The sequence below is a fragment of the Antechinus flavipes genome, chromosome 1 (genome assembly GCF_016432865.1).
Source record: "Antechinus flavipes isolate AdamAnt ecotype Samford, QLD, Australia chromosome 1, AdamAnt_v2, whole genome shotgun sequence".
NCBI classification, from domain to species: domain Eukaryota; kingdom Metazoa; phylum Chordata; class Mammalia; order Dasyuromorphia; family Dasyuridae; genus Antechinus; species Antechinus flavipes.
The window spans coordinates 452178646-452192257 of record NC_067398.1 but is presented as its reverse complement, the minus strand read 5'-3'; the positions used below and the strand labels follow the sequence as shown (position 1 = coordinate 452192257).

At 34.2% G+C, this 13612-nt stretch overlaps 1 protein-coding gene across 2 annotated transcripts in view; it reads right to left on the bottom strand.

The window, feature by feature from the left end:
- Positions 1 to 13612, bottom strand: part of SLCO5A1 (solute carrier organic anion transporter family member 5A1) — a 395082-nt gene that overhangs the window by 21347 nt on the left and 360123 nt on the right. The gene's annotated exons all lie outside the window — the stretch shown is intronic.

The following is a 13612-nucleotide window of genomic DNA, read 5'->3' as shown; positions in this document are numbered from 1 at the left end:
AAGCTTCTGAACAGAGTCTGATGAAATGAAACTACTCTCCAGCTCAAGATAGATTAGAAGGACTTCAAGAAAGGTCAGTCTCACTGGGGTGAAAAGGGAGTTCAGCCCAGCTCAGATGATGTCCATGAAAGCCAGTGAGAAGATCTTAATGACAGCAGATAAGCAACTGAGACCCTCTGTCCTGGATCAGAAGCAGAGCAGAGCAGTGGAGCAACCTCCAGTCCAGTACAGAAGGCTAATTACCAGCACAGGAAACTAGTATGTTGCCTGGAGAGCGCAGGTAGACATACCTGCTGCTTTAACAAGACACCAAACACAAAGGCCTCTATGCTCTGAGATACTACTTCACACCTCTCAAATTGGCTAAGATGACAAGAAAAGATAATGATAAATGTTGGATGGGATGTGGAAAAATTGAGACTCTAATGCATTATTGGTGGAGTTGTAAAATGATCCAATCATTTAAGAGAGCAATTTGGAACTATGCCCAAAAGCTATCAAGCTATGCATACCCTTTGATCCTATCCCAGAGAAATCATAAAGGAACAGGACTTACATGTACAAAACTGTAGAAGCTCTTTTTGTGGTGGCAAAGAATTGGAAAGTAGATGTCCATTAATTGGGGAAAGGCTGAGTAAATTATGCATATAATGGAATATTATTGTTCTATAAGAAATGGTCAGCAAGATGATTTCAGAAACGCCTGGAGGGACACAACTAATGCTAAGTGAAATGAGTAGAACCAAAAAAAATTGTACATAGCAACAAGAAGATTGTGTGTTGATCAGCTATGACATATTTGGTTCTTCTCAGCAGTTCAGTGATCCAAAGCAATCCCAATACACTTTGAATGGAAAACTCTAACTGTATCCAGAAAGAGAACTGTGAAGAATGAGTGTAAATCTACATATGTTATGTTCACTTTTTTTTTTCTGTTTTCTTTTCTCTCATGATTTTTTTCTTTTGTTCTTATTTTTCTCTCTCAACATGATTCATAAAGAAATGTTTTAAAAATTGAATATATATGTATACCAAAAAGAATGTTTTTACATGTAAGTGGGGAAAAATAAAAATGAATGCATGAATATATAAAAGTAAAAAAAACCTCACAACCCAATGCAGAAAAGCACAAATATTAAATGCATTCTTTTCAAATTATAATGGAATAAAAAATACATTCAGTAAAAGAAAAAATTAAATTTATTGAATTAAAGCCTTTTCATCTAATCAGAGAACAGACTCAAGAGCCATTTCCCTAAACATAAGATATATAATCATTATAAAGTACTTAGCACAGAGCCCAATTCAGTAAATTTTTAATAAATTGTTATCCTCTACCTTACTCTTTCAAACTGAATATGATCACATGAAAATAAGCTTTAAATTGTTAACAATGAGAGAAACATCAATAAGAACAACCCTGAGGTGTCACCCCACAGGTTACAAAATGAAAAAGTGACAAAAGATGAGAACAGTTAATGCTAAAAGAACCCTGAAAAGACAAACATACTGATACTCTGCTGGGGAGCTGTAAAAACTCTGGATTCCACATTTGGAACTGTACAAAAAAGTGGCTAAACTATTCATACTCTGTGACAAAAATTTATTCAACAAGCACTTATAAGGCATCTTGTAAGTGCCAGGCTTTATGCTAAGTTCCAGAATCTCCCTCCATCAACACACCAAGTAAGTCAAAGACAGAAACAAAGGGGCCAACATATGCTAGAGTATTCATAACAAAATTCTTTATGAGAGCAGAGAGTTCAAAACAAAGTGGATAACCTTTGTCTGGGGAATGACTAAATAAACTATAGCATATTAATGGTATGGCATACTACAGCATAGCAAAAATGACAAATATAAGGAATTCAGAAAATGTGAGCTTTGTACAAATTAAATGCAACACAAAATAAACAGTACCAATAAAATAAAAATATACAATGACTACAACAATGTAAATGAAAAGGTCACAAATGGTACAAATGTCTCTCACAAATCTTCGTATTTATCTTTATAATCCCCCTGTGGAGTGGGTGGGAATTTATTTCTGTGCTCGGATACCTTTGTACAACTATTCTCACTGTTCAAAATGAATTCAATGAAGCCTCAGTATCTTAACAGTTTTTTTAATGGAAAGTTTTTTTGTTGTTATTGTTGTTGTTTTTGGCGGGGGAGCTTCTTCAAAAATCTTGGGAATCAATGTAGTGGTGTAATTATTCAGTAATACAATAAAGAAAGCAGTGAGCTAGGTCTGTACTCTCTCAAAAAATGTCTAAGCCAAGAAGAACATGAGTCCTGAGAGAGAATGTGAGGATTTGGCAAAATAAATATCAAGCAGATTCCAAAGGGGATCATATGAAGTGGTGTGTTGAGCACTCAGCATTGTGTCTTCCACTTAATAAGTGTTTAATACGTGTACTCAACTGACAGCATAGCTCTTCACAGACAATTATTTCCCTTCCATCTCAAAGCTAAAAATTATTTACAGAAAAGTGATACATTCATTCAACAAATATTTATTGAGAAATTCTTATATACAAGGTCAAGTTAAATGATTTGACAACAAAGAAGAAAGCAAATCAAGCAGCAAACTGAAAATCTCAGAACATTACTTTTTCCTAAGGGTTTTTCTTCTCTTGTCTAGTTTCTATTTTGAGAAATGAGTCTCTTGAGTTTAAAAAGAATATATAAATAAATAAATATTTGATCAAAAGAAAATTCTAAACCAAGGCAGAAAGAATAAATTTTAAAATTAATTTCCATTGCTTACTTGGTTTGGAAAATTTGTCAAAGATCCATATAACTACATGAATTATTTCATATTAGCATTTCATCAACACAATCCTTTTCTGTGTATCTATTCTCTCTGACAAGCCTTTAAGAACTGATAGTAAAAATAAAAATCAATGAAAGGTCTATCCAATAAAAGATATTTCAATGGCTTCTAAAAATATTTATTGCCATTGCTATTTAGAACATATGTAACAAAACAATTTAGTTTTCTGATTTATAGTTTCCAAAATGATTTACAATTATTTTATAATGATTTCATGCATCTGTAAAATTATTTACAATTTGTTATTTCTGAGATAATTATTAAACACCATTTAGATAGATAAATGTATAACCAGGCAAGAAGGAAGACCTAAAAGAGAAATAGTGAACAAATACATAACATACTGATTCCAGAAAGACAAAAACCTTCTGGCACACAGGAAGTGAAACACACCTCCAGGCCAACTCAAAATATGTTTGAAGATGAGGTCATAATGTGTGATGTAAAGAAATTATAAAATATGAAACACTGTAAAAAAAAAATCAATGTAGGAAAAGCAAACAGTAAATATAAATAGCAATGACAGAGATTTAAAAGGCTTATCTTTTAATCATAATTTTATGATTAAAAGATTTAGGCAGGGAAAGAGGGGGAGGGAATGGAGAGGTCAAAGAGGGAAATATAATCCAACCCCCAAAAGAGAATCAACTTCAGTGGTTGATCCCTGAGTAGAGTTGACACAAGTCATGCCTGAGGATAAGAATGACTTACTTGAAAGTTTCTCGGTACACAAAGCACAGTGGAACATATTTCTTTTTGCTTGAATTTTAAACTGAAAATAGTAGCAGCCAATACCTCTTGTTACCCTAAAATGAATGCATTGTTGGGTGTGTGATACACTAAGATTTGCTAGAAAGCCATGACACTCCTTTGGAAAGGATTACTAGGCATTTCACTAACAGACAGACATATTCATTTGAAAAGAAAATAATTTTTGACAATATATCCTTTCCCAAATAGATTTTTTAAAATGAGAGCCTACCATGAGCCATGAAAATCTGCAAGTTGTAGTGAAATAATTAATTTAATGTGTGTGCATTGCAAGTATACAGAGATTAGCTCATAAATCAATGCTTTATAGTTGACTGTCACATAATAAAAATGGGGTCTATGAAAAGTTGCTGTGTTTTATTACTTTTTTACTGTATTGGTACTGAGAACACATTAGCGCTCTATTATGTTCACCTGACTGAATTATTAAATTGACATGGTATCAATTTAATATGCAGGTTCCCAAAATGGCAGGCTGCTGCTATTCACAATGATCCCTCAAAAATAATACTGTCTAGGTGTGTGATGCTGAACAAGTCACTTAACCTCAAGTGTCTTGCAAAAAATAATAATAGTATTATTTTCCCACAAACCACAGGGCAATTATCATGAAATAAATTTACTGTTGTGAAGTCTTTAGTGAGAATCACTGAGATTAAGGGCAAGGAAATGTAAGTACCTTCTATGTGATAGGTACTGTGCTAAGCACTTCACAAATATTATATTATAATCAGCCTGGGAAATAGGTGCTTTTATGATTCCCATTTTACAGTTGAGGAAGCTGAGGCAGACAGCAGTTAAGTGACTTTTTCCACTAACTGCCCTCTGAAATGGCACAAAGAAGGGGAAATGAAGTGTCTTGTCTGTGAAGAACAAGATGGCCAGTGTAGCTGATTCAGAAGGTAGATGGGAGAAAAGCAATGTACAATGAACCTAAAAAGGTAAATGGGACTAGTTTTTAAAGAGCTCTAAATGGAGAAAAATAAATGAACAATAACAACAAAAAATTCCATAACTTAAAAAGAGTTTTAGAGAGTTGTCTGAAATACCAGTAAGTTAAGTGACTTGCCCAGGTTTATATGGCTTTTATATGTCAGAGCTCAGGACTGAAGCCAGGTCTTCCTTCCTCAGGAGCGAGCCTTCCATTCACTTAACACATGGTACATATTTCTACCAAGATCCTGATGACAATCAGGATTTTCCAGTCTTTATTCACAGCAATTTTTTTTAAATAGTTCTTCATTAAGCCAGACAAACTTAAATAGTAAAATGATGTTAAAGATTAAACTCAAGTAATTAAAAATAATAAAATAATTTATTATGATGAACAAAATAAACTTTCTCAAAGAAATAAATACTTCCAATTTCCCAGACTCGCAGAGAATTAAAATAAGGACTTTGTAGAGATAATAAAGCCTAATAATCTTGTTTTATATACAGAAAGAAACTAAGACTCAGAGATTAATTTAAGTGATTAAGATCACACATTATTAGTAGTAAAGCAAGGACCAGCCAGATCCCAAATCCCTAACAATGCAATAAGTGTCACAGTGAATAGGTAGAGTTTTGGACATTAAAGACCTGGGTTTGAATACTGCCTTACTCTCTAACTAGGCCCATGATCTCAAGAGATATCATTTAAACATCTTTTAACCTCAGTTTCCTCCTCTGTATAAAGAGGATAACCCTAGCATTTATTTCCTGGGTTTGTTGAAAATCAAAAGATATAACATAGATGAAGCATTTTGTAAAGCTGAAAGCAATATAGAAATGCTAACTCTAAATATCTAGTCTTGAGACCTTTCAATATAACATTTTCATACCTTTCCTGCTAATCCATAACCAGAATGGTAAAAATAGAATATTGTAGAGCATAGTTTGACAGTAAAGATCATCTACCTAATCCAACTCCTGGCTGAATGCATTATAGCATTAATCTAATACAAAGACTTTGTTTAAATGTTTTTTTCCTAGATCAGTCTAAATTTTCAATCTAGAGTTTAAAAGCCATTCAATTTATAATGTCAACTTTCAGGTCATAGGATTTGGAGAAGAAGAGACATCAGAGACTAGTACAATCTATATATGAGAAAATCTGAAGCCTATAAAGATAAACAGCTGGCTCAAGACACAGATAATGATACAACTCAATCAGCTCAAGTCAATTTAGTAAGCATCTCTTAAGCCCTAACTATATACACCAAGCATTATACTAGGCATAAAGGACACATAAAGGACACAAAAACAAAAAAGAAAACAGATCCTATCTTCACGTAGCATATATTCCATTAAGGAAGAAGACACGTACATAATCAATAAATTTATTCAACAAGCATTTATAAGGCATCTTGTAAGTGCCAGGCATTATGCTAAGTCCCAGAAATACAAAGAATGATTTAGAAAGAATTCTTTGTTCCTAAAAAGTTCATAGCCTAATGTAGAAAACAACATGCAAACAATTATGTACAAATAGGATTATATACATATATACAAACTAATATTATGTATATCTATGTGTATGTATACATTTATATATCAGTATGTATTAGAGATCATCTCAGAGAAAAGGCACTAGGATTATGAGGGATGAGAACAGCTTTGTGCATAAGACAGGATTTTAGCTGGGATTTGAAGGAAACCAAGGATAGTAAGGAGGAGGGATGGGGGAATGGGGAATGGCCAGTGAAAAGGACAGAATCAGGGGATAAGAGTATCTTATGAGAGGAACAATAAAGAGGTCCATGTCACTGGACCACAGAAAACAGGGACAAAAGTGCTACTGAAAAGCAGGGTTTGAAGATTTTTTAAAGCCTAAACAGAATTACAGAATTTTGATGCTGCAGGTGATAGGAAGCAACTACAGTTGACTGAGCAGAGGCAGAGAAAGAAGGGGAAGGCAGAAGTGACATAGGAAAATCACTTTGACAGCTGAGTGATGGATAGACTGAAGTAGAAAGAGACTTGAGGCAGGGTGACCAACCAACAAGCTATCAGAATAGATACAAAGTGATAAGGACATTCACACTCAATGAAATAAAAAGACCAACCTGAGCCCCTTCTCTAGGATTGTGAAGTGGTGGGAGCGAGAAGAGGTAGACAAAACACAACTAGAATAAATTATGCATCAACAAGTGGCATCTTCTGACATCAAAGAAATTAAACCAAACCTAGTGTGAATTCTTATCTAGCTTATTCTTGACTCTTGTGTTCAAAAGGTGCCTGGAGTAATGCTTACCTCAGTTTGGTGTATTGGCAAAGGATTACAGCTCCCTTTGATCTGCTTAATAGAATAGTGCTATCCTTATATATGGGGTCTTCCATTTAGACCTAATCCATAAGTCTGGATAGGGTTAGTTTTATGAGAATTGACCTTAAGGTTGTTTTCCCTCTCAAAAAACAGAACAGAATGCTGGAAAATTAAGTGTCTATCGAAGGTGATAAGCACATGCTTCCTTTTTACAAATATGAACACAAATGTTTTATAAATTATCAACAAATTCCAAAGTTTGCTTTAAGGAGAGTTCAGGACTCTACTTCATTTCCTTAAGTTTTAGAACGCATATTTCTGACCACCACTAATACCAACACCACTCAACAGATTCTATTGAATGTCTGTCACTTACAAAATCAATTATAAAATTCTCCTATTCAAAGCAATTTATAACCTATCCTTCTCCTATCTTCTCAGGCTTCTTGCAACTTACTCTCCCTAACCAACATACACAAATACTCTTTGATCCAATAACATTGACTTCTTGGCCATTCCATGAACAAGACACTCCATCTCTGGGAATTTTCTCTGGCTGTCCCCCATGTCTAGAATACTCTCTCTTCTCAATTCCACTTACTGACTTCCTTGGTCATCTTTTGGTACCAACTAAAATCCTTTATTCAATAGGAAGTCCCTCTTAATTCTCACACCCTCCTTCTGTTAATTATTTCCTGCTTCATATCTTCAGTACTTAGCATGGTGCCTAACATATCATAATTGCTTAGTAAATGTCAATTGATAGATTGATGGAACACCACTAGCTAAGGCAGTAAATCATAGGAGTAATAAAGTTCTGATAGTCAGATCCAAATCTAATACTTTTTTCAAATTTGTAGTAAATTTGTAGTCAATGACTTATCCCATCCAGCTTTTTTCTCACTAGGAATTTTGTTTTCTCTAGTATGAATGACTCTTTTTTATTACTATTTTCTACTAATCATAGAAAAGGTCTTAATTTGTCTTTCCTAATATCAGAGTTTGTCTCCTTTCCTCTGTGCACAGAGGAAAATAAGACATAAAAATGGCCGTATGAAGTTGCGCTGAATTTAAGAGTTCTATTCTTATTTCTTTTTTAAAAAGAAGGTGGTCATTTTTCAGTTGTTAAAGTCATTCTTCTCTTCCCCCCAGCCCATGACTTTCAAACTGGCAACTACTGAGCCAGCAGAGATTTGAAATTCAGAAGCCAATTAGAATATTTAGAATATTGAAAACCCAAGATACTGATTAGCCATTTGTGATGCAAACCCCAAACTGTATATTCCTTATAAAACACATGAACAAAATTTAAATATGGGCTTTAAGATGGATTTTAAATGATTTTATGAAAATAGTTTTAAAAATCTAAGAAAATCTTGCTCATATTGAAAAATAAGAATTTAAAAACAATTTTACACACTTCCAATTACAGTAGGAATTTTGTGAACCATGTTATTAACTTAATATAAGCTTGAATCCTCCACAACATCTGGATTTCTGATACATATCTGCTTAACACTACAATGGACTTAATTAAAATCATAAGCTTTCAGCTAAATTTGAGGAGGAAAAGCTTTCACATTTCTTTCATGGAATTCAAAACACTTAACTAACCCTAAAGCTAAAGAAATATCAAGTGATCTTTCCTTTTTCAGTCTGCAAAGTGCAGAAAGAAAAGATGCCTACAATTTGCCTAGCCAACAAGATGCTGCAATGATATATACATCAGCATTTTCTGCTTTTGTTCTTTTTTTTTAATTTTAATTTTATTTTATTTAATAATAACTTTGTATTGACAGAATCCATGCCAGGGTAATTTTTTACAACATTATCCCTTGCACTCGCTTATGTTTCGTTTTTTCCCCTCCCTCCCTCCACCCCCCCCCAAATGGCAAGCAGTCCTATATATGTTAAATATGTTGCAGTATATCCTAGATACAATACATATTTGCAGAACCGAACAGTTCTCCTGTTGCACAGGGAGAATTGGATTCAGAAGGTAAGAATAACTCGGGAAGAAAATCAAAAATGCAAATAGTTCACATTCGTTTCCCAGTGTTCCTTCTTTAGATGTAGCTGTTTCTGTCCATCATTTATCCATTGAAACTCAAGTTAGGTCTCTTTGTCATAGAAATCCACTTCCATCAGAATACATCCTCATACAATATCGTTGTCAAAGTGTATAATGATCTCCTGGTTCTGCTCATCTCACTTAGCATCAGTTCGTGTAGGTCTCTCCAAGCCTCTCTGTATTCATCCTGCTGGTCATTCCTTACAGAGAAATAATATTCCATAACATTCATATACCACCCCAGCCATTCTCCAATTGATGGGCATCCATTCATTTTCCAGTTTCTAGCCACTACAAACAGGTCTGCTTTTGTTCTTCAACAAAGCTAACTATGTAAAGCTAGATTGTTATCTTTAGGTCTGACTTGGATCTGTCTTTATGGAAGGTGCACATGTTTCTTAACTTTGGCACAAGTGTATGATGAGGCCACAGTTAAATCATTTTAATGGCCAGTAAAAATGTCAAGTGGAACAGTAAACGACTCAAACTCTATGCCCAGATCTCTCTCAGAGAGGAATTCAATTCAAAATCCATTTCTAGAGCATCTACTATGATGTTTGCTTTCACAGAATCTCCAAGTTGAAAGGACTTCAATGGGAGGCCATCTAATCTAATTGGTAACTAAGCAAAAATCCCCTCTCCAACATATATTGCTTTTGCTTGAAGACAATGTCATGAAGGGTATTATTTAAGAACTGGGCTTATTTAGCTTTAAGAAAAGAAGACTGGGTCAGAGAGAGAGAGAGATGGGAGAATAGAGAGAAATAGGATAGCTATGTTCAAATATTTAAAGGCTACACATCCTCACATACAGATGAATCAATGCTTTATTCAGATCTACCACTGGAGAAATGTATTACCTCCAAACAAAGCCCATTCCACTTTGGAATAGCTCCAATTGTTTAAAAAAAAAATTCCTTATATCAAGTTTAAAATTGACTCAGTTTTTTTTTTTTCTATCCATTACTCTCATTCCTATAGGACAGAGCAGAAAAAAATCTAATCCTTCTTCCCCATAAGAGTTTCCCTCTCCCCACCTCATAATAGCTTTTAAAATATTTGAATTGCCAAATTTTCTTCCCTTTTTGACTAAATATTCCCAATGCCTTTAATCTTCATATGATACAATTTTCAGGCCTTCCATAATATTGACTACATTTTAATACTAATTTTCCTCATGAATATAGCAATTGCTAAAGGCCAAAGCTTCTTAAACTATGGGTTATGTCCCCATATAGGGTAGTATAATGAAATGTGGAGTTTATGAGATTATTTGTGAGATTATGATTTATTATCAGTAAATGTTCGATTTGTATAGCTATTTTAAATTCCTATATACCTGAGAGTGTCATCTAAAACATTTCTCAGGCAAAAAGTGATAGTGAGAGGAAAAAGTTTTAAAAGTCCTGCTAAAAGTGACTAAATGTATAACCAACTAATTTAAGCCAAAAAAACATGCCTAAAAATTGCATAGATAATCCTAACAAATGCAAGAAAAAGAAAAAAATAACTTTTTTGTCACTATGCAGATTTGCCTTAAAATAGAGGGAAAGAGAAATGGAATTGGTACAAATGGATCCATACTTTTAGAGAAGAGTGTTATTCAGCTGTTTCAAAGCAGAGTTCCATGACTCGCCCAGTCACACAGCTAATAAATATCTGAGGTCAAACTTGAACTCAGATCTTCTTGATCATTAGAATACCTTGAAATGAGTGGATTTAAAGGAGATCAAGAATTCATTGTTGGTGGAGTTGTGAAGGAATCCAACCATTTGTGAGAGCAATCTGGAATTGTGCCCCAAAAGTTATCAAACTGTGCATACCCTTTGATCCAGCAGTGTTACTATTGGCTTATATCCTAAAGAGATACTAAAGAAGGGAAAGGGACCTGAATGTGCCAAAATGTTTGTGGCTGCCCTGTTTGTAGTGGCTAGAAACTGGAAAATGAAAGGATGCCCATCAATCGGAGAATGGTTGGGTAAATTGTAGTATATGAATATTATGGAATATTATTGTTCTGTAAGAAATGACCAGCAGGATGAATACAGAGAGGCTTGGAGAGACTCACATGAACTGATGCTGAGTGAAATGAGAAGAACCAGGAGATCATTATACACTTCAACAACAATACTGTATGAGCATATATTCTGATGGAAGTGGACATCTTCAACAATGAGAAGATCCAATTCAGTTCCAACTGATCAATGATGGACAGAATCAGTACACCCAGAGAAGGAACACTGGGAAATGAATGTGGACTACTTGCATCTTTGTTTTTCTTCCCAAGTTATTTTTACCTTTTCAATCCAATTCTTCTTGTGTAACAAGAGAACTGTACGTTCTGCACACATATATTGTATCTAGAATATACTATAACCTATTTGACATGTATAAGATTGCCTGCCATCTAGGGGAGGGGGTGGAGGGAGGGAAGGGAAAAGTTGGAACAGAAGTGAGTGCAAGGAATAATGTTGTAAAAAAATTACCCATGCATATGTTCTATCAATAAAAAGTTATAATAATAAAAAATAATGCAAATAGTTCACATTTGTTTCCCAGTGTTCCTTCTTTGGGTGTAGCTGTTTCTGTCCATCATTTATCCATTGAAACTCAGTTAGGTCTCTTTGTCATAGAAATCCACTTCCATCAGAATACATCCTCATACAATATCGTTGTCAAAGTGTATAATGATCTCCTGGTTCTGCTCATCTCACTTAGCATCAGTCCATGTAGGTCTCTCCAAGCCTCTCTGTATTCATCCTGCTGGTCATTCCTTACAAAGCAATAATATTCCATAACATTCATATACCACAATTTTACCCAGCCATTCTCCAATTGATTGATCCAAATGATGATCCATTCATTTTCCAGTTTGTAGCCACTACAAACAGGGCTGCCACAAACATTTTGGCACATACAGATCCCTTTCCCTTCTTTAGTATCTCTTTGGGGTATAAGCCCAATAGAAACACTGCTAGATCAAAGGGTATGCACAGTTTGATAACTTTTTGGGCATAATTCCAGATTGCTCTCCAGAACGGTTGGATTCATTCACAACTCCACCAACAATGCATCAGTGTCCCCGTTTTCCCACATCCCCTCCAACATTCATCATATAATAATAAAAAATAAATAAATAAGGACATCAAGAAGTAAGGGTTGTCTAGCAAAGAGGGCTAATACATAAGGTTACAGAAGTTGTACTGCTTAGTTGCAAAGAGTCAGTGTGATGTAATAAAATAAGCAATTAAACGCCAAAAATCTTAATTTTTAAACCATACAGACTCTGCCACATATTACCACATCTTTAAAAGAGTCAAACTAAATCCATGAGACCTCTTCTAAGGCTAAGATGTTAGTACAATAAAATTCTTATATTTGTTATCAATGGGAAAAGAGGAAGACAAAGAAAGAGTGACAAAAAGAAAGAGATAGTAACAGACAGACAGAGATAGAGATAGATAGGCCGATGGAGACAAAAAGGAGACCCTGTCTTTTCATTTACTAAATCTATGAAGTATATATTTTCCCCACCACAATATAATTATCTAATAATGAAAACATTCTGTTTTGATATCTTGCAAAAAAAAAAAAAAGAAGTTTCTTAATCAAGTATTTAGGAGGAAAGTTATTAAAACGTAAGTTTATTTAGGCCAACTCTATCTTCCTTAACAAGAAGCACTGTGGTTTCCAACAGAGAATATATTCTTTAGCATTACAAATAAAGTCATTGTTGACCATATTTCATAATCAAAAACCAGTGCTTAGACAAGGTAACAAAGTTTTGTGGAAAGTAATTTAGATCATTCAATAATCAGATTTTTTTTCTTTGACATCCGTATGGAACTAGATCATTTGGTATTTTTACTGCCATATCAACTGAGACACTAGGAGGATTCAGAACGGAGCTTTTGATGAGTTTTCATTATCCACACCCCAGCTGATATATTGACTCATTTCCAACTCAAGTAATTATATTCTCAGCACCTGAAGTTCCCCCTGCAGTTTTAATTACAAAGTTTGAATCACCTTCTGTTAGCATCCATTGACTATGAACTTTAACATCCTTGACATCTTGAAACACAAAAAACAACTGTTTCAATTCAGCCAACACTGGTTGTTGGGTTTCAATGTGAAAAGAGATGAACTCTAAGTTTGCATAACTATTTAAAAAATAGCCCGGAATTGAGATGAACTCTAAGTTTGTGTAACTGCTTTAAAAATACTCTGGAATATTTGGGCTTCTTAACTTTTTTGTTTGTTTCCTTAATCTCTTTGTCATTCTGAGGAAACTTCCTGGCCTCTTCTCAGAATAATGCTTTTAAGTGAATAAAATAAGATATATAGACTTGCAAAACAAATCAAATATATTGAAAAAACAATTTTTAAATGTTTTAAATGTTTAATGGTGAGGCAGCTAGGAGGATCAGTAAATCAAGTGCCAGGCCTACCACTAGGACCAAAGTTCAAATGCTACCTCAGACACTTACTAGTTGTGTGACCCTGTTCAATGCTCTTCTTTAAAGCAATTGGATCTGGAGGTAAAACAAATGTTTTATTGTGACTTCTCCAATTTAAAAGTTCAGTTTAATATAATAAATACTTATTAAGCACTTACTAAATAGAAGACACTATCCTGGATGGCATAACAAATAGAATGTTGGGCCTGGAATCAGGAAAATCTGAG